At 40.0% G+C, this 22696-nt stretch overlaps 1 protein-coding gene across 3 annotated transcripts in view; it reads right to left on the bottom strand.

The window, feature by feature from the left end:
• Positions 1-22696, bottom strand: part of Atp7a (ATPase copper transporting alpha) — a 104398-nt gene that overhangs the window by 79478 nt on the left and 2224 nt on the right. Inside the window, exon 1 of one of the 3 annotated variants that reach the window (XM_029534147.1) lies at positions 18600-18674. The exons of the other annotated variants lie outside the window; for them this stretch is intronic. The gene's annotated coding sequence lies outside the window, so the exon portion shown is untranslated. Of the gene's footprint in view, positions 1-18599; positions 18675-22696 lie in introns of those variants that run through there. 3 annotated transcript variants of the gene reach the window in all.

Below are 22696 nucleotides of genomic sequence, written 5' to 3'. Positions count from 1 at the left end.
TTAGTGGGTTATTTTCTTGATCAACAAGATGTGGGAGAGCTCAACCCAGTGTGGGCAGTGCCACTCCTGGGCAAGAGCCAGTAAGCAGCCTTCCTCCATCATCTCTCCTTCAGTTCCTGTCTTGAGGTCCTCTCTCAGCTTCCCTTCATGATAGACTATAAGCTGTAAAATAGGATTAAACCCTTTCCTCCCCAAGTTGCTTTTGGTCAGTGTATTTATCATAGCAACAGAGAAGCAAACTAGAACAGTCCATAAGGGAGTAATTTCCTCTTTTAACTTTATACATGTCTTTATTACTATCATTTCATTAAAGGAAAACTGGTTTTCTCTAGTATTCTGAAAAAGTAAAGGCTAAAAGTGTCCATTTTATTTACTTGAATGAGAGGCATTTTATTTTCTTCTGTAGCTGGAGACTTTTTTCAAGTACAGAGGAATCACAGGACACACAGTTAGTTCCCTTTTGTTTTTTAATGTGTATGGGTGTTTTGTCTCCAAGTATGTTTGTGTAGTACACACAAGCCTGATGTCTTCAGAGGGGAGAAGATGACATGGGATCACTGGGACTGGAGTTACCTGTGGTTGTGAGAGATCATGCAGGTGCTGGCAGTCAAACCTGGATTAGCTGGAAGAGCAAGACATGCTCTTAACAGCTGAGTCATCTGTACATGGCCTTTGTTTTGGGCTGGAGGAGTGTTTCGAGACAGACTAGGTGGTTCTGACTATCCTAGAACCCACTCTGTAGACCAGGTTGGCCTTGAACTCATAGAGATCCACCTGCCTCTGTGCCACAATGCCTGGCTATATGTAGCTCCTTTTCAAAGAACATGATCTAGCCAAGATTCCGAGTTTGAAAGAAAGAAAAGACTATAGCAAAGAAGGAGAGGGGAGAAAGAATATCTGGGCACTTATAATCCCAGCACTCTGAAGGTAGAGGCAGGAGAATCAGGATTTGAAACAGTCCTCTAAATAGCTAGCTCAAGGTAGCCTGAGCTATGTGAAACCTTGTTTAAAAAAACCAAACAAACAAAACAAAGTAGAGATGGTTTAGACACTTGCTGCATAAGTGTCTGACTCTGATCCCCAGCACCTACATAAAAAGCCATGGATAACAGCAACACATACCTGTAATCCAATGCTAAGAAGGCAGAAACAAAGAATCCATGGGACTCACTATGATGGTTTGTATATGCTGGGCCCAGGAAGGGGCACTATTAGGAGGTGTGGCCTTTTTGGAGTAGGTGTGTCACTGTGGGTGTGGGCTTAAGACCCTCACCCTAGAAGCCTGGAAGGTAGTCTTCCACTAGCAGCCTTCAGATGAATAACTCTCAGCTCTGCCTGCGGCATGCCTGCCTGGATGCTGCTATGCTCACACCTTGATGGTAATGGACTGAACCTCTGAACATGTAAGCCAGCCCAATTAAATGTTGTCCTTTATAAGACTTGTCTTGGTCATGGAATCTCTTCACAGTAGTAAAACCCTAGCTAAGACAGTGACCCTCTATAATCTGCCCTATAGCTTTACTCTGAATAAAGCTAGTGCTTCTTTTGCAAGCCTGGGTGAGCCCTATTTTCAGTTCTTTGGATAAGAGGTCAACAATCTGGAAACTTACCCAGACTTGACCTCCTAGCCTACTTTGGGGAACTCCAAAGAGATTCTATTTAAAAAAAATAAGGTGAAGAGCAACTGAAGGTGATGTCCTACATCAACTCTGCTCTCTATGTGCATGCATGTATATATACACACACACACACACATAAAAGGAAACAGAAAGCAAGACTACTTAGGGCTAAAGATGGTTCATCAGTTGAAAGAGTATACACTGCATTTTCAGAGAACTGGAGTTCAATTCACAGCTCCTATGCCAGGAGGCTCACAAATCTCTATTACTCCAGCTCTAGAGAATCTAATATTATCTTCTTACCTCTGTGGATAACTGTACTCACATGCATACCCCACACACAAACAAATATACATACATGTATATACACATATACATATATAAATAAGCCTTTTAAAATGTAAGAGATATACCATACACACACACACACACACACACACACACACCACTCCGAGTGAGCACACAAAATTAAAAAGTAAAAGTAGTAGTTAAAAAAGAAAGAAAAGAAAAACTAAATAAGATGAAAGAGAGGGCTAATAATGTGTAAAAACAGGAATTCTATTAGTGCTAGGGTAAAGCAGTGTCGCTGAGCACTAAAATAACGAGCAGCATGTGACTTGATAATCTTTAAATGTTTAGTATTTTTAGAGGCAGGCTAACTCATGTAGCCCAGGCTAACTACAAACTTTCTATATATCCAAGGATTTCCTGAACTTCCTTTCTCCAGCTTCATAGTGCTGGGATTACAAAGTCCTTCACCATCTCCAGTTTCTGTGCTGCCAGAGAGTCAATCCAGGGCCTGGTACATCCTACGTAGGCACACGGCCAACTGACCTACACCCCCACTCCTGGGTAAGGTATTCAACATTAAATTTCTAACAGAAGAACAAAAGAAAATGTGAAATATTGTTTTCTTCGATTATAGTAACATTTAAAACAAGCAGATCCAACAAAGATTACAATTAGTTTAAAAGGCCAAATGAAAATCCAATCAAAATCCGAAAGTCTAACCAAAAACAAAAAAATCCTATAATTAAATTGAATCAAATCATCTCCCAAAGTAGGAATGCACACAGTCTATGAAAGGGGAGTGGTATGAAGGAGTTAGACGAAAGTGATCCCAGAGGCTGTTAAATGAAGGTTTGCACCAGAATACAATGGGATGGAGTGGACAGAGTATTCTTTTTAACTCAATTCAACATCAACAAATTCCAATAACTCTGTCATGGGCAAAAGGACTAGCAACATCCTGTCGTTTTGGTAACTAGGGTCTTGGGTTCATTTTAATATGCTTAAAGATAATCAAAGCAACTTTTTGCACATGCTTTCCAGACAGAAGGCCCCGAATCCGGCAAATCTATGACATGGTGACACTGTTCCCAGAGGGGGAAAAAAATCTGTTAGCTAATAAACAAACATACTTACCTAATAAACAAACATAGTTGTATCTGCATCATAAAGATATTTTATATTTAACCTTAATATGTTATGACATTCAAGAGAACTTCAATACAAGAAAAAAAAGTGGGAAAAAAATCCATTCCTAAAGTGTATTCTAAAAATATAAATAAATTTTTACTATCTTTTATTTACTTATCTTGTGTGTCCATGGATGGACCTGCAAGCATGCATGCCATGGCACAGGTATGGAGGTCAGTTCTGGAACTCCAACTCTTGACATCTCACCAGGCTTGGTAAAGAGTGCCTTTACCTAACACTTGTATCAAACAAAAGTGGGGCCAGGAATGTCATTCAATAGAGGAGAGGCCTCAGGTTTCACCTCCAGTGTCACAAAAACAAAACAACTGTTATCTCAGAAGAAGAAATAAGGACCTAGCATTTTATAAAACTGTTGTATGAAGGTTGGGAACAAAGATCAAAGTTAGAGTACTTAGTACCTAGCATGCATGAGGCCCTGGGTTCAATTCCCAGTACCAGAAAGTATTATCGCATGGCAGTCCATTATGTGAATGTCATATTCTATTTCAACAATTCCTTTTTGATTTACATTTAAGGTTGTTTTCAGTTCAGTCCTAGTCCAAACCTTGTTTTGATGAACATACTTGTATATTATCTTTATTTTAGACAAAATTCCTGGAAGGAGAATTGCTAAATCACAGAGTACATACACTACAAACTTTGATAAACAGTGCCCTACTGACCTTAGAAAAAGGAGACCAATTTATATTCCCACTAACAGCTCATAAAAATGGTTAGAGCCAGATGTGGTGCATGCCTGGAATCCAAGCACTTGAGAAGTTAAAGCTAGAGGATTAGTACAAAGCCAAGGCCAGGCTGAGCTACATCCTGCCTCAAAAAACAAGTAGTTGGGATTCAGGCATTGATGCATTCCTGCAGTGATGCATTCCTGCAGTGATGCATTCCTGAGATCCCAGCCCTGAGAGAACAAGGAAGGAGGAGCAGGAGTCTGGGACCAGTAAGATCTTGCCTCAAAAACACTGATTTTTTTTTTTCTGAGACAAGGTCTTGCTGTGTGAACCATGCTGGCCTTGAACTCAAAGAGATTCCTCTCTTTCTGCTTCCCCCATAACCAGATCTAATGGTGCGTGCCACCATGCCCAGCCTTGATCAGTATGTCTTTTTTTTTTTTTTTTTTTTTTTTTTGGTTTTTCGAGGCAGGGTTTCTCTGTATAGCCCTGGCTGTCCTAGAACTCACTTTGTAGACNAGGCTGGCCTCGAACTCGGAAATCNGCCTGCCTCTGCCTCCTGAGTGCTGGGATTAAAGGCGTGCGCCACCACGCCCGGCTCTGATTAGTACATCTTAAAGCTTCTGTTTCTACCACCAACCAACCCATCTTCCAGAAAGAGGCATCATGCCCGCTAGCGATTTAACACAGTAGCTATTTTCTCACATTAAGATCAGCAGGGTTTTTTGGTTTTTGTTTGTTTGTTTGGATAGTTGGTTGGTTTTCCTTTCCAGGACTAAGGATCAAACCCAGGGCCTCATACTGTATCAGGCCTATCATAGAAAAGGCAAAATATATATTTTTTATTTAATTACTTTTAAGTTTTGTTAATCTGTTCTATGAAAAACATTCACCTACTGATAACTCTGGTAACTTGAGACTTTCTGACATTTGAATTTCTGCCTATTTATTACCCTTTTTGTTGTTATTTTGGAATTTGCGATATGACCAGGCTACCCTGAAATTCACAGAGATCCCAACTGGCTTCTGCTCTGAATGTTCTGATAAAAGATGTGTGTCACCATGCCTGCCCTCTGCCATCCACTTCTAGCTTAGGTTTTAAATTAGCATACAAAGCAATGGGCTTCATTCTGGAATTTTCATACACACTTCCCTTGTACCCCTCCCCCACCTCCCTGCTCTCACTTCCTCTGCCAGGAGTGACTTCCCCACTTTTATGTCACATGTATACTGTTATCACTTCCCTTCTTCTTTAAGACCTTTTTCCTTTGTTAAGGCCCCTTTAGTTCCGTGATCCATACTCAAATATACTCCATGCATGTCACACACATAAATATTTAAAGTTAGAGACTGTGTATGAGACAATATGTAATGTTTCTGAATCTAGGTTACCTCACTGAATAATAGAATCCAAATCCATCCATTTTGCTACAAATTTCATGATTTCAATTTTTCCTAACTGAATAGACTTCTGTTGTATGCATGTATATACCATATTCGTCTGCTGATGGACAGCTAGGCTGATTCCAATTTCTAACTATTCATAAGTGGAGGGTTCTTCTCAAAAACTAAAATAGAACTATCACATGACCCAGTTACACCACTCTTGGGCAAATATCCAAAGAACTCTAAATCGTACCCAGAGATCGCTCATCCACATTTACTGCTGCGCTGTTCTTGTGTTTACCTGCCATGGACATGAAAAAATACCTTTGTCACATTTATTGCTGACGCTTTGAAACAGTTTGTTTCTCTTTTTATCTCTTTCTGGATTCCTTTCTCTTTTGCAGCTTTTGAACTTGTTTCTGACTCCGGCATTATGTCTGAAAGGCTTTCCCGACCCCAAGCCTACACTAGCACGTGCTTTTCCTTTTCCCTAGTACCACTTGTACTTCACATTTCAATACAAAAGTAAACTAACCTCGAACTCGTTTTAGTTAAGTTCCTGACATAGGAAACTGTCTCGTCTCACATGAATTGCTTGTCCCAAAACTATTTGCCAAGGGAGCTAGTTGTTCCTCCCTATCTGTAATGCTTTCACTATTACATATATGCTAAAATCTTATTTATAGTGATGCCTTCTTTGCTGTACCTTTGCAGCTGGACAGATGGCTCAGTGATTAAGAACACATATTGGCTTTCCTGTAGACCAGGGTTTAATTCTCAGCATCCACATCAGGTGGCTCTAAGCAGCCTATAACTCTAGTTCCAAAGTATCTGGTCCAAAAGAAACTAGGGACAAATAACTATCTCTGGTACTTATTAGCAAACCAAAGTACAAGCTGGCCTCCAGGCTCTCTTAGCATCACACAGAACTGTTACAGACTTTATGGCTGGCATCCTATATCTTCTCCCCCCGTCACCTACCCTAAACTCCTCCAGCTCCTGGGCTTCTGTTGCCGTAGTTTCTCATTCCTATGAAACCCTGCCATCTTAGCTATGGGCTCTCTTGGTGCTCTCTTTTGTTTTCCTCTCATCTCTTCCTCTCTCGCCCTCCTCGCACCCACCTCTCTCCTCTCATAGCTAAGTCAAGTCTGCTGAACATGCTCAGTTTAGTACTTCTCACTTTACTCTGGATGCCTCTGGATGTACCCTCATATCTACAACAGAAACCTTCCCTTCAACCATAACAGATCAGCTAACATCTCTGGACTCCATGGACAACCACACTCATGTGACACACAGATATATACACAGAATTTAAAATAAATCTTTTTTTAAAAATAGATAGAAAGAAAGAATGAAAGAATGAAAGAAGAATGAAAGAATGAAAGAAGAATGAAAGAAGAAAGAAAGAAAGAAAGAAAGAAAGAAAGAAAGAAAGAAAGAAAGAAAGAAAGAAAGAAAGGGAGAGAGAGAAAAGAAAAGAAAAGAAAAGAAAAGAAAAGAAAAGAAAAGAAAAGAAAAGAAAAGAAAAGAAAAGAAAGTTATGATCAGATATACCTTGCTCAGCTATAATCAGAGAAGTGTCCTCCAGCAGCAGATGGGAACAAACACAGAAACCAACAGCCTACTTTCTGCAAAGGAAGAGACCTTTTAACACTCAGCCCTAAGTGGAGTGTCTCCATCAAATCCCTCCCCTCAGGATTCAGGGAGTCCCACAGAAAAGGGGGCATAAAGACTGTAAGAGCCAGATGGGCTGGAGGACACCAAGGAAACAAGGCCTCTAAATCAACACGATCAAAGCTCTTAGGAACTCACAGAGACGAGGCAGCATGCACAGGGTCAGCGCCAGGTCCTCAGTGTATATATTATAGCTTCCTGTTTAGAATTTTTATGGGATTCCTGAGTGTGGGAATGAGCGGGGTCTCTGATTCCTGTGTCTTCTCTTGGGCTCCCTTCCTTCTGTTTGTTTATCTTGTCCAACTCTGATGTGAGAGTATTTACCTTCTATTTTATGTGTTATATTTTACTATTATTATCACTGAGAAGCCTGTCTGCTTTCTAATGAGAGACAGAAAGGGAGTGGATCAAGATGGGAAGGGAGGGGGTAGAATTAGGAGGAGGAGAGAAAACCATAATCAGGCTATATTATGTGAGAAATAAGTCTATTTTCAATAAAAGGGAAAAAAGTAAAAAGATCCTAGAAATTAATGAGGCTTGTAAACAGTAACAAAGGCGCAGTGTGGGAAAGAGCAGAGTGGGGAGTAGGAAAGGCTTTACTGGGCATAGTAGGAATGCACTTTAAAAAGTTATTAAAAATTATGTTCTTGTTATTATACTCTTGTGCTGCATGTGATATTATGAATGTTCAGGGTACTAGTAAAAGAAAAGCACTTGGCTTACTTCCTGGCTGCCTGGATTGTAAGATAAATGATGTTCTCCAAGGGACCAAGGAACTTAAGCAGGTCTTACACGTGCAGAATTTAGCATTAATGGATGCAAATAGTCTACACAAAGCTTAAGCATGGTAAGTTTATCTGATACAAGCAGCAACATCCACTGAAGTAAAAAGTCTATACTATGATGTATGATAAAGACTTGCGATTCTCTATTTTTAGCTAAATAAGGTATTTCTCTGGCTTTCCACATAGGGATGGTAAATAACATCTTTCTCTCTTTTTTTTCTGTTTTTTTTCCCCCAAGACAGGTTTTCTCTATGTCTACCTGTCCTGGAACTAGCTCTGTAGACCAGGCTGGCCTTTAACTCACAAAGATCACCTGCTTCCGCCTCCCAAGTGCTAGGATTAAAAGCATGTGCCACCACTGTCCAGCTCTTATTACTGTCTTTACTTGAACTGTTCTTCATATAGTATTGACAGTATAATGAAGACGACCTTAAAGTGTTCCTATGAGAACTAGTAAACCAAAACAAGTGTTAACACCAACACGTCTCCAGTGATTTTGTGTGAGTTGGCAAGGGAGAATCGGATGAAAGCCTGGGAAGGGGTTAAGGAAGAGACAGAGAGAGGAGGGAACAGCCACAAACCTCCTTTACTTTCTACCCAGTACTTCCTGTACCCTGAAATCCCGGCACCCAGTGTTTCCCTACTTAGTTTTGCTTTTCTGGAATTGTCATATAAATGGAATTTTGCATTATGTGGCCTTTGAAAGCCGGCTTCTTTCATTCAGCAAACTGCAGTTTGAGAGATTCAGTGATGTAATTGTATGAATCAACAGGCAGTTCCTTTTTTATCAAAGAGTAGCATACCATAGCACGGAGTACAACAATCTGCTTATCTGTCTCACTGGCTGAAAGAAGTGGCTTGCTTCCAATTTTGGTGACTACTGCTAAATAACATTTGTGTTCTTTAAACAAGGGTTATTTTATTGTTAGGTTTCTAAAGCAGAAGATCAAAACCACGGATACATCTGTTTTACTCTAAGCTACAGCCTTAGCACCCAAGTATTGCTTTTTTGTGAACCTGAGTCTTCATTTCTCTTGGCAGATACCTGGGAGGAGGACTGTGAGTCATATGATAAATACAGGTAATTACATAAGAAACTGCAACTGGGCATTCTCTTCAGTTGAAACACTGCTTCTGCTCTCCCACTCGCCAGCAATAAGTGCTCTAGTTGCTCTGCATAGCTGCCAGTTTTGTTTTACATTTTTACACACTCTAATAATCTAATTAGTGTTTTCTAAAATAACTTTTATTTCTAGGGCATTCTTAAGGTCATAAGAAAATTGCCCAGAAAATACAAAAAATTCCCATATATGCCTCCTGTCATATGTATAATTTCTCCCATCATCAATGGCCATTATGTTTTATTTTATTTTGTTTTGTTTTGTTTTTTTCGAGACAGGGTTTCTCTGTGTAGCCCTGGCTATCCTGGAACTTACTCTGTACACCAGGCTAGCCTCGAACCCAGATACCTGCATGCCTCTCCTTCTTGAGTACTGGGGTTAAAGGCATGCGCCACCAAGCCCAGAGAACATCTTTATATATTCTAAGTGGAAGATCTACAGCCTTTGCCACTTTATTATTTAGTTAATCTTCTCAATGTTAAATGTGGATGATTTCAAAAGTATATTCTTTTTGCAAGTCTTTACCAAAACATATTTTGCAAATGTTTTCTCTTAGTCTGGGTATGGCTGAATGCAGGTAATAGACAGTTATGTAAAAGGACATAAAGCTAATTGTTTTGTTAGTTCTAACACTGTCATGGATCTTTTTCCAATTTTCTTGTGGTAGATAAGTACATATAAGTATACTCCATGGTGAAAGTATAAAATCTACTAGGAACCCTCAGAGCTTCCATTGCAAATGGCTGCTCTAACTTTACTAGTTGACTGAATTGTATAGCTTGGGGGTCAGGTTAACTTTGGTGTGTATTTTTTTCTACCAGTTTTTATATAAGGCTTTTTAAAAATTATGAACTGGAAAAAAGTGGGAAATCAGTTTAAGAAAAAGAGAAAATAAATAACAATTTCAAATTGTCAAGGACAACTAGTTAGCCAAACAAACATGAAGGACTTCACCATTCTAGAGCATATTTTATTTTTTTAAAGATCTAACTATTTTTATTTTGTGTATTATTTTGTCTGCATGTATGTGTGTGCATGATGTGTATACAGTGTCCAAAAATGCCTAGGGGGTCCCCTAGCATTAGAGTTATGTAGTTGTAAGCCACCACGTATGTACAGGGAGTTAACCGGGGTCCCTTGGAAGAGCAGCCAGTGCTCTGAACACTTTTAATCTCTCTCTAGGCCCCCTTTAGGGCTTTGAATTAGCAAGTTTTAAGTGATTTGTTATCACAAACAAGCGGAGGCACTAATACAGCCATCTCAAATGTACTGAATTCATAAGGGCCAGATAACTTCTGCAAGACCTCAAATGCATAATTGTTAAACAGAAATCAGGACAAATACGCCTCTAGAGAGATGTTTTCTTCAGTTGTGGTGACATCAGTTATATGTGCACAATCCTGCAAACAGCCTCTCACTTCCTATAAGTAAACACTAATGAAATTCATCGGGTCACTTAAAAACACATGAAAGTAGAGAGGGGACTAATTGGGAAGAGAAAGGGGTCGGCAACAGAGTCAGGGGACAAGAGAGAATGATAAGGGGAGGGAGTTAATCAAATACATTATAATACATGTGTGAAAGTGTCTTAATGAATCCACATGTATAACAAATGTATGCTAGTAAACATAAAAGACAGAAATAATAATAAAAAAATAAAGTGCAGAGCATGTATACAATGGAAGATCTAAGCTTTATTTTAAAAAGTAAAGTATTTACCATTTTCCATGTCCTTCATGAGGTAGGAGGATTTGCCAAATGAAGTAAACTAAACACAGAAAAGAAAAGTATCCCATAATCTTACTTATACTCGGAATCAACAAAAATCAAATGTTCAGAGATGGGTAATGGGGAGGAGGAAGTCAGAAGATGCACACTAACAAAGATATAGGAAAAGTATAGCATGAACAAGTCTAGAAGCACTGGACAACATGAGGACTCTAGTAACACATCTGTCTTGAATGTGCATTTGTTTCACTATAGTAACCTTTAAGCAATTTGCATGTGTATTCCACAGAAAAACCTATTAAAAAAGAAAGAAATCAATACCAGGCATGATAGTGCATTCCCTTAATCCCAGTAGTCAGCAGGTAAGAGAATCTCTATGTTCAAGGTCAGTCTGGTATAGAAAGCAAGTTACAGAACCAGAGAAGCCCTGTCTCAGGGTGGGAATAGCAGAACAAGACAAATTGTCAGTAATAATAATGCTTACTATTTAGGGTATTTCAAATCCAAATTCAGGATGGTAGAGCCTAGCTTATGCATGGTATTCAACCTCTAACACTGAAAAAAAGGTGCAAATTCATCATGATTTACTGGAATAATGTTCTGTCCAGAATCTACTCCTGAGTTCTGTTGTTTGATAAGTTGTTTGTAAAAGATGGACCTGGCCTAAAAGAAAGCTCTTTTCCCCCATTTGGATAAGCTGTTTTCGCAAAGTCAATTCCTGCCTTTAGTTAGTTTGCTTTAAAGGATGAGTCACCTTTTTTGTTGTGCAGGCAATCAGACCCAGAGTCCCCCAGCCCAGCCCTAGGATGGACATTTTGACTCTAAAACCTTGTGGGGGAACAAAGCTATAACTCCACTTTAAATGCTGCTCTAGTTTGTTCCATTAAATATTTGAAGAGCGGGGGCAGCATACCTTTAATGCTAGCGCTTGGGAGGCAGAAGCAGGTGGATTTCTGAGTTTGAGTCCAGCCTGGTCTACAGAGTGAGTTCCAGGACAGCCAGGGCTACAGAGCGAGACTCTGTCTCAAAAAACAAAAACAAAAACAAAAAGTATCTTTCGTTTTGATTTTTTGTTTTCTTGAGACAGGGTCACACATTCCACAGCCCAGATTGGACTAGAACTCACAGTTCTGCCTCAGCCTCCAAAGTGCTGGGAATACAAATATCTCCTACAAGGCCTGGATTGAAATAAATGTACAAAGTACTTTTGTACAGCGACTTTCCTTTCCGCCTTTGATAAATACTGCACATACATATACATGCATATGCACACCTAGAGACAGGCTAAACTAACAAGTTCCAGCTAAAAACTAAATCTGCATAATGTTTTCTCACTGACAACACTTCCCTTTGAAAGTGAAGTGACTTGGGAAAGCAATTAGTTAGGAGTACTTGCTTCGCTTGCAGAGGATATTCATTTGCTTCCCACAACTAAGTTTAACTACAGTTCCAGCAGAGTCAGAGCCCTTTTCTGGCCTCTTCGGGCACTATACGCACAGGCTACAGCTACAGTTTCACATACATTTTAGAAATAAATACAATTGAAAGTGGTGTGATTATAGGGGCCAAAGAGATGGCACCGCAGTTAAGAACACTAGCTGCTCTTCTAGAAGATCCAGGTTCAGTTCCCATCACCCACATGGCAGCAACTGTATGTAACTGCAGTTGCAGGGGATGGACACCATAACAGAAACATACATGCAGACAAAACACCCATGCACACAAAATAAAAAGAAGTAACTCGTTTCTTTAAAAAAGTAAGCAGTGAGTATAAATACAAGAAATTCAATGTGGACACATAAGCACAGAGGAAGATAAACTGATCAAAATTGAAAATGTGCAAGTACAGTAGTCGCCTGTGTACACCAACAACCAGGGAGCCTCCACGGGTCTGCCCTAGGTCCTCTGCACAGATATTCTGGCTGTACAACTTTGTGTTCTTGTGGACGCCTAATAGTAGAAGTGGGAGGGCTGTCCCTGACTCTTTTGCCTGCTTTGGGGGACCCTCTCTCTCCTACTGGGTTGCCTTGTCCAGACTTACTAAGGGAATGTGCCTAGTCTTATGGCATCTTTTTCTTCTGTGTACTGTTGATATCGCTAAGCCTTCTCTTTTCTGATGGGAAATGGAGGAGGAGGAGATCTGGGGGAGAGGGAAGAAAGGAGGAGAGCTGGGAGGAAAGGAGAGAAGGGAAACTGCAGATAGGGTGTAATATGAGAAGAAGAGAAATACAAATTTACAAACTGCAACTTTGCAGATAGATAGGGATGGCATCATCAACTTTAATTTAAGAGATGAAGAAACAAACAAACAAAAAAAAGAGATGAAGAAACAAAGTCTGAAAAGGCCAGCTAATTTGCTCAAGGTTGGTGTGTTAGCAGCAGAACTAAAGGAGAAACTCCAGACTCAGCTGGAAGTCAGTGTACCTCCCACTACTACACAATATAACCAGAGTGGATATCAGCTCACCCTTGCGCCACACACTATGATCTATCTACAAAGTGTTTTACATACGATTATTGTACTTGGCATTTATAACCTTCATGCTAGACAGAGCAGGCACTGTCATTTTACTAGGGAGTATAGACTAAATAGAGCAAGAAAACGGACATAACTTCCTGAAATTCTCACACAAACACCTAAAGATTGTCTGTTGGGTTAAAAAGGCACCTTAAGATGGGAAAGGAAAAGATGCAAATGGTGACCTTGGCAGGACTCCTCCTGCCTGTCGGTACACAGTAGGTAAACTGCCTGAAGAAAGAAGAATGGCTTGGGTAGCTTTCAGGCCCACCATTGCATAATCCCATGTCCTGGGGGTTCACGGAGCACAACAGTGAGAAAGTAGAGCATCTCAAACTTGCAGATCAGGATCTACTGGCACATCTAGAAACTTCAGCTCCTGACTTCGCCAAGCTGGTTCCAAAAGGGTCTTCTCTCTGATGTATCCCTTTCCTGTCATACGCCCTAGACAAGAGTCTCAGTGAAGAAGAAGAGAATTAATTCCTCTCAGTTGTTCTCTGACCTTCACACATAAGACATGGTACACATATATGTATACACACAAAGGAATAGTTACAAAATTTTACAGAAGCTGGATATTTCTTCCTGGTAACTCCTCTTCAGGAGTTCTTTTTCATGTTTTCTTAATAAACCTATGTTACTCAGCTTTTGAAAATTATAAGTGAAGAAGCAGTTCCTCATATTAAATATGATTCACAATTATGATCCCAGCACTCAGGAGGCTGAGACAGGGGAACTGCTATGAGTTCTAGGTTAGTCTGACCTACCCAGTGAGTGTTAGGCAAACCTAGAACATAGTGTGAGACCTTGTGTCAAAAACAAAGACAAAATCAGGCCCGAAGCCACTTCCCCCTGTGTTGCTGCTCAACTGTCTATAGATCCAGCACATGGGGGGGCAGACTTATGAGAATGATCAAACGTTTAAGACCAGCTTGGACTAGAGAGCAAGTCAAAGCTACATAGGGAGACATGTCTCAAAACATAAAATCAAAGAAATAAAATGCTAAACAAAGAAAGAGGTGATCACAACGAAAGACTGGGCTGACAAAGGTGATCTTACATGCTCATTCCTACCGGTTTGGTGACAGGGAAAAGAACTAAAAAGTGCCAGGACAGCAGTACCAAACCTTTCTAGAATATGATAGCACTTACATCAAGCCCAAAGGTTAAAAGTGAGAAAATGAGCCGAGAACTCCAGAAGCAGAGGCAGGGGGATTTCTGAGTTCGAGGCCAGCCTGGTCTAGAGTGAGTTCCAGGACAGCCAGACCTACACAGAGAAACCCTGTCTCCACAAAAGAAAAAAAAAAGGTGAGAAAATGCAGGTCATGACAGGCATTCATGAGGCAACAGGAAAACAAACATAGGTTACAACCAGTGCTTGCTCTATAATAAACCTCTATCCAAAATTGTGTTTAGGAGCAACAGAAAACCAAGACACAACTGGTGTGGCCAGTTGCTTCCATTATGAAAGATAATCTAAAATTGAGCACATGCTTCAGATGCAGAGCTGTGGGTGTATCTCAGAGGCAGACAGCTGGCCTAGCTCGCACAAGTGCCTGGGCCCCAGCCCCACTGTCACAGAAACTGACAAGATGAAACAACTTCCAGCAGCTCTCAAATGGATGGGCCAAGTAGCTGTTGCTTCTCTTCGCATTTGCCAAAGAGAAACATAGTATTGGAGAATCACAATCAGCTAGGGCTGATTGCAGACACACCCCCACTCAACACACACACACACACACACACACACACACACACACACACACACACACACCTCCATACCTCTGTAATCCTAGCACTTAGGAAGCTGAGGCCAGAGTAGAGCCAAGTTTAAGGACAGATTGGGCTGCATTTAAAGTTTGAAGCCACCCTAAACTATACAAGGAGTTTGAGGTCAGCCGTAGCTATAAAAAGAAAGCCTCCCTCGGAAAGAGAAAACTAGGGCTAGGCTCAGTAGCGGTGTGTGTTGGTAGAGCCCTTGCCCAGCCAGTGTGAAGACCTGGATTCAATCTCCAGCAGCATATAAGGCAGCCATGGTGATACACACTCAAGTGACGGAGGCAGGAGGTTCAGTACGTCACTATGATCTTCAGCTGCATAGCTAGTTTGAAAACAGCATGAATTTATGAGACCCTATCTCCGAAAACAGGAGGGGAATGTGGAAAGACTAGTTAAATATACTGTTTTGCCTTGAAGATGCTTGGCAGCCTTGCCACACAGTCTAGCTTTTTCTCTTTCTTCACCTAATTTCCTTCTGTTTATCCTCATCTCTAAGACTTCCCACTGGCATTTTGTTTACATATTGATTAGCCTAAGGCCACTTGGTCCAAGGGTTAAGAAGCTCAGTCACCTGACACAAATGTCTATGAAGTTGTAACCTTGAGAAAACTTACAAAATATTCAACACTTGGGAATCAGAGATAAGACCAAACAAACCAAAGTAGTATGCCTCCAAAGTTCATACTCCTCACACTCTCTAAAACACTGAACCCACAGACTTAAACAATCCCCAGAGTCTTTACCTTCAATGTTCTGTATTGACATAAAATCCCTACTATATCCTGGCAAGTCCTTCACTAAAAGCCACACAGTATTCATCTCTTCCTTCTTTTCTGTCCCTTCATCTAGAATGCTTTCTCATATGTAAATAGTATCACTGACTGATCCATAAAGTCCAGATAGGTGTCTACTGGTATACATACTAGCATACTCTGGAGAGCGGAGCAGCTACTAGGTAAGTCATTGTTGAGTAAGTAAAGGAACAGAAGTCCTACTCCACTATGAACAGGTATGTCGAACACTCCTACTCACTCTCTTTTGTAACTCCAAATACCTCAGAACCAGTACCACAGCCTAATACTTCATTTCTCTGCATTTAATAACATCTTTCCCTAGTGAGGCTCCACTGGAGCAAGACACCTTGCAAATCTCTGCTTATCTTACAGGCTATAAGTACAATTGGAGACACACCATAAACATTCCCTACATTACGGATATGCTGCATGAGAATCCCATCCACACCCAACTTTGGAAGAGTTAGAGATGCCCGGGCCTCTTCTCTTGCTGACATTTTCTATTTCAAAACTCATTAAGCAGAACTGTGGTGCAGCATTTAGTAATTATGGAAATTATCTGTAAAATCTTGAAGCTCCAGAGTTTGTGCCTTGCTGATTACACAAGCATATTGTTACAGGTTTTCTTGGTAGGGAAGCAGAGTGACATCATGATGATGTCATCTGCTAGTTAGCACGAGTTCCAAGATACCATGTTCATAGTAGGTGTACTGTTGGCTCCTCCCAACCTGTCCTCTTTTTCTATGGAATTATGTAGAACTTACATATTGCTTAGTATTGATTAGACTAGAACTCCTGTAATATACTAAATTGATAGTACAGCAGAGCTATAATTTAGAATTGTATTACATAGGTTGATAAAAATTACTTTTACAACAAATAACATATTAGAAGGAGAATAATACATCCACAGATCCAAGAAATGTATCTGGGAATGTTCCAATCTCTACTTCCTTACTAAGTTCTACTGTACTTTCTTTCAGAATAGTTTGACTCTATCCTTTAATATAAATAGTAAAGTGTAGCAAGGTCTACTGTAAAGATAGGAGAACATGTTGGTAGTGCTGAACATGTTTTTAATACCAGCAAGGCAAGAGGATCGCTGTGAGGTTAAGGCCAGCCTGGTCTCCACTGTAAGATACTGACAAAGAAAAGGGAAACTGCATGTCCTTACTTTTGAAATTCGTTTGAAAGTAACAAAAAAATGAGCTATCACAACTTTTCCTGCAGCGGGTTTTTCTCTGTAGCTTAGGGTAGCCTGGAACTCATTATTTAGCCCAAGTCTGCCTCAAACTCAAGAACATCTTCCTGACTGAGCCCTCTAAATGCTAGGATTAAAGGTGAGCTACCAGATCCAGTTCTTGTATACATGAATTTTTGAGACAGACTCTAATATCAAATAGGCTGGCCTCCAACTTGCTACAACATTGGCCTGAACTCTTGATCCTCTTGCTAGTATTACAGGAATGCACAAGCACTCATGGTTATCTACTAGGTATTCTTAAGTCATACTTCCTAGCCTGTAAGCCAGCCTAGGCTACATAGTAAGATTCTGTCTCAACACAGATAGATAGATAGATAGATAGATAGATAGATAGATAGATAGATAGATAGTCAGTCTTAACTAGGCCTGGTGGAGGGTACCTGAAACCACAGGTACAGGGGAGGCTGAAGTGGGAAGATTGTTTAAACTGAGAAGTTTGGGACCAGCCTAGGCAACACAGTAAAACTACTGTCTCAAAATAATAATGACAACAAAATTACTATTCCTTTATACTAAGTAAGAGCATGGCTTTGAAGCCAATATTGAGTGCTTTTAAACTCTAATTTACCCACCTACTATGCCTGGGAATAAAATCTGCCCCTGTGACATATTATCTAGTTTGGGGTTGGGAACTCAGTCCAGGAGTACAGAGCTTGTCTGGCACGTACAAAGCCCCAGCGTCATCCTCAAAACCTAAAAAGATTTACCCCTACCAAAGTAAAAACAACAGACAGATTGTGAGATTTATTTTTCAAACCAAACTGTTCTGGTCACTATCACAAAGTACTGCATGTGCCCAATGGTACATGCCTCAGATCCCAGCACTGGGGAGGTTAAGATATTCCAAGTTCAAGGCTGATCCGACCTACATACTAAGACACGGTCTTAAAAGATAAATAAACAAGAAGACTCTCGATCCTATGACTTAGCCCATGTTCAAAAGTTAGGAAATGGGAAATTGTGGGTTATATATTTAATAACCACTGCGAACAAATTCTTCCACAATTCTAATCATACTTTTGCACTAAAGATCAAATTATACAATAGAGAAAATAATTCTCCTACTAGCAATCATCCCTGAGTGGATTTAAGGATTTACAACTATAAAAAAAGCTATGTGTGAGAATAATGGCAGCACAAGAGCAGGAGGATGCCACTCAATTCAAGGCCATCCTGAGCACACCGTGAGTTCTAAGCTACCATGGACTATAAAGTAATACTCATTATCAAAAAAGCAAAAGGAAAAAAAACTGAAGACTACACAGTTTTCATGACCCAAATTAATAGACCCAGCTAGAAATGTATGTCCTCTAGATGGACAATATTTGAAGATATACAATTGATACATTAAAATGTATTTAGAATTGTGATTAAAAGCCACTATCAAGATAGTATGGCTATAAATTGGAACTAAAACTTAACAGGAGAATTAACAGTGAAATAGGAAGCCAGTAGTGATGGTGTGTGCCTGTAATCCCAATACTGGGGAGGTAAAGGCGGAAGGATCGGGAATGCAAGGTCATCCTTGGCTACATACCAAGCTCAAAGCCAGCCTGGACTACACAAGAACCAGTCTCAAACCAATGTCAGGTACAGTAACTCACACCTGCATTCCTAACACCCTGGAGCTGAAGCAGGGGACAGAGGAAGTTCCAGGCAAGCTAAGCCAGAAGTAAAACCCTTTCTCAAAGAAAGAACAAAAACAAAACCAAAAAGCTACAGAAATAGCTTCGTAACTGAAGAACTCATACTGCTCTTACTGAGTGAGGGCCAGATCCCAGTTCCCAGAAACCAAATCCAGAGGCTTATAACCATCCAGAAATACAGCTCCACTGGATCCGTGCCTTCTTCTGGCCTCTTCAGGAACCTACATACATGTGCACATAAACACACAGAGACATATACATATAAATAAAAAAATAATTTTTAAAGAGATATCTAAAGAGATAACTCAGCAGTTGCAAGCACTTGTAACTCTTCCAGAGGATCAAACTTTGGTTCCCAGGATCCATATCAGGGCGTTCACAAGTCTCTGTAACTCTAGCTCCAAGGGATCCAAAGCCCTGGGACTTCATAATTATTCAAACATGCATGGCATACATATGTGCACACACATGAATAAAAACAAAAATGAAATAATCAAAATATGAAATATCAGAAAACATTTTAGTCAAAATTAATGATCTATATTCAAATGATAAAAATAGTACTATTTTAGTAATATATTTATTAATAATTATACCCTGAACTTGATAGCATCGGTGTACTAATATGCTAACAATAATTAATATAAAAGACTAACTTATGATTGATAAAGAAGAATTCTACTAGAGTTGGAGTTCAGGAGAGTATTTGTCTAGCATAAAATAGGTTATATATTTAGCATCACAAAAAAGAGGAGAAACAATCAACATTACCATCATTTTTAGAGCAAATGATTTTTTTTAAGATTTATTTATTTATTTATTTATTTATTATATATAAGTACACTGTAGGTGTCTTCAGACACTCCAGAATCAGATCTTGTTACGGATGGTTGTGAGCCACCATGTGGTTGCTGGGATTTGAACTCCAGACGTTCGGAAGAGCAGTCGGGTGCTCTTACCCACTGAGCCATCTCACCAGCCCGCAAATGATTTTTTTAAAGATTTATTATTATATGTAAGTACACTGTAGCTGTCTTCAGATGCACCAGAAGAGAACATCAGATCTCATTACGGATGTTTGTGAGCCACCATGTGGTTGCTGGGATTTGAACTCAGAACCTTTGGAAGAGCAGTCGGTGCTCTTAACCACTGAGCCATCTCTCCAGCCCAGAGCAAATGATTTTTATCAACAGAAAAATAGTCTCATTCCAGGCATAGCAGCGGTGGTCCATACCCATAATTCCAGCAACCAGGAGGCAAGTGCAGGATGATCTCAAGTTTGAGGTCAGCCAGGGTTACACAGTGAGTTAGTTACAGGACCATCTGGACCAGTTAGAGAGATCCTATCTCAAAGCAAATGTCAGATACCTTCCTTTACTCCACCACAAAGGCAATCACACACACTTGGAACTCTAACAACTGAGCTCTTTGTAACGCTTGGTTAGCTGTAGGGTCAACTCCTCTATGTGCCAAGGATTGAAAGCAGGGAAACTCACATGGTAAACACATGCTCTACAACGGAGCTACATCCAAACCTCTTAGGAGCCACTTTTAAGAGACGTTATCATACTGGTGACTACAAATTTCTCATACAGAGTTTTGAGAGTTTTCTTTAGAGAGGCCTCTCAACTTTTCAGTTCTTTTACTCTGTTCTGATCTTTTATGGTGGTTTTTTTCGGTCATAACTGAAGCACTTTCAATTCTTCTTTCTCCTGAGTGGCATGTACCTCAGATCAGATGAACCCCTAAGAGAGCAGAATGAAGCTGGGCATGGTGGCTCCGATCTTTAAGTGTTTGTGCTTGGGAGGCTGAGGCAACAGGATTACAAGTTCAAGGCCAGTCAAGGCTATATAGTGACTTTCAGGCCAGATGCAGTTGCATAATGAGATTTTTCTCATAAATAAATAAATAAATAAATACCACTGAGACTGGGGATATAGCTCAGTTGCAGAGCTTTTGTCTAGGATGTGCAATTCCCAGCACTACATACACATATATACATACATACATACATATATACATATATACATAAAATGTAGATTCCCCCAAGATCTCTCAGACACTGTGCCACCAACCAGGCAGCATACACCAGCTGATATGAGGCCCCCAACATACATACAGCAGAGGACTTCTGCTTCTGGACTCAGTGGGAAAGGAGGGGGCCTAACCCTCAAGAGACTGGGAAGGGGATAAAATCTGAACTGTAAAAAAAAATTAAATAAAATTAAGAAAGAATTAAAGAAAGGAAGGAAAGGAAGGAAGGAAGGAGGAGAAGAGGTAAAGTATGGCTAGATAGCTCAGTGGAGAGGCACTCACCAAAAAAAATGAGAGAGAAACAGTGACTGACATGAGGGGAGGGGCGGGAAGCAGAGGGGAAGCACAGAAACTAGTTTCTTCCTAATGCCAAAAGGCACATAGAGCTCTGCAAACTGTCCATCAAGAGTGGAAAAGGGAAGTGATTCAATTTTTTTTCCTTTTCTGTCTGCATTAGTTGTGACATCAATTGCACATGCGGGAACAGTAGAAATCACAACTGCATACAACAAACACACACTTTTTTTTTAATGAACAAAATCAGCAAATGTAAATAGCCAAGCTAAAACAGAACTCCTGCCATGTGAAATAATCTATTTAAATGCACTTTTGATTATATATTGGAAATTTTTCATTTCTACACTAGTTACAGAAGTATTAGTAATTTTTTCAAATTTCCTAGATATAGTTGTATAATTCCAAACAATCAAGCAACGTATAATGATGCCCACTTAATCAATTCAAAAATGGGATATTTTGGGCTGGTGAGATGGCTCAGCGGGTAAGAGCACCCGACTGCTCTTCCAAAGGTGCAGAGTTCAAATCCCAGCAACCACATGGTGGCTCACAACCATCCTTAACAAGATCTGACTCCCTCTTCTGGAGTGTCTGAAGACAGCTACAGTGTACTTACATATAATAAATAAATAAATAAATAAATCTTTTTTTTTTTTTTTAAAAAAAAGAGCTATTGCATACAGGCAGCCACGCAATGTATATACATGTTCAAAAAATGAATTAAAAATATCAAAAATAACATTTTCTGACAGGATGTTAATCGAAGAAGAATGTTCTTTAAAAAAAAAAAAAGCAAGATCACCTGCAATCCTAGTACTCGGGGAGGTATAGTCAAAGATCGCCGTCAAATCCAAAGCTAGACTGATCTAGATAACAAGATCCAGACTGGCTGAGGCTTCATACAGAAATCCTATCACAAAAAGCCAAAAAAAAAAAAAAAAACACCAAAGGAAGGGGGGACTCGAGTGATAGATTCAACTGCCTGAGCTGAGTTCGGTTCCCAGTATCTATGGCAGGTAAGTAAGTTCATAACCTCTGGTAACCTCACCTCCAGAGCGCCAGAGCACCAGACATGATTTCCTAGTTTCAAAGGACAAACACACACACACACACACACACACACACACACATACACACACACACACATACATACATAAATTTTATTCCAAGCATGATGGTATATGCCTTTAATCTCAGAACTCAGTAGGCAAAGGCAGGCAGATCTCCATGAGTTCAAGACCAGCCTGGTCTCTACACAGTGTGTTCCAGGACAGCCAGGGCTATGTAGTGAGAAAGCCTGTTTCAAAAAAAAAATTAAGACCAAAAATACTTGGAAAACTTGGACTGTCCCTTTAATAAATATAAGTAATGGGGATTTTAGGAGAAAACTCTAAAATATGATATTCCTATATACTAAGAACTGGATCAGCTCAGACAAATATCTCTGACAATTTACTTCCCTAGTTGGAAAATGAATATATTTTCATGTTCTGTAATGCCAAAATTTACAAATAATATTTTGACAAGCAAATCTGAATATAGTATATAGATAAAAATCAGTTCTTTTTGTTGTTGTTGTTCTGTTTTGGTTTTTCGACACAGGGTTTCACTGTATAGTCCTCCTAGCTGTCCTGGAACTCACTCTGTAGACCAGGCTGGCCTCGAACTAATGAAGGTCCACCTGCCCCTGTCTACTACGTGCTGGCATTAAAGGCATGTGCCATCACTGCCTGTTACTTTTTTGTTGTTTTAAAGAAGGCAGCCTTCTGCATTAAAAAACAAAGATGTTAGCCGGGCCTGGTGGCGCAGGCCTTTAATCCCAGCACTCGGGAGGCAGAGGCAGGCGGATTTCTGAGTTCGAGGCCAGCCTGGTCTACCAA

The sequence above is a fragment of the Mus pahari genome, chromosome X (assembly GCF_900095145.1).
Source record: "Mus pahari chromosome X, PAHARI_EIJ_v1.1, whole genome shotgun sequence".
Lineage (NCBI taxonomy): Eukaryota > Metazoa > Chordata > Mammalia > Rodentia > Muridae > Mus > Mus pahari.
The sequence above is the reverse complement of the archived record's forward strand: the minus strand, read 5'-3'. Positions and strand labels throughout refer to the sequence as shown.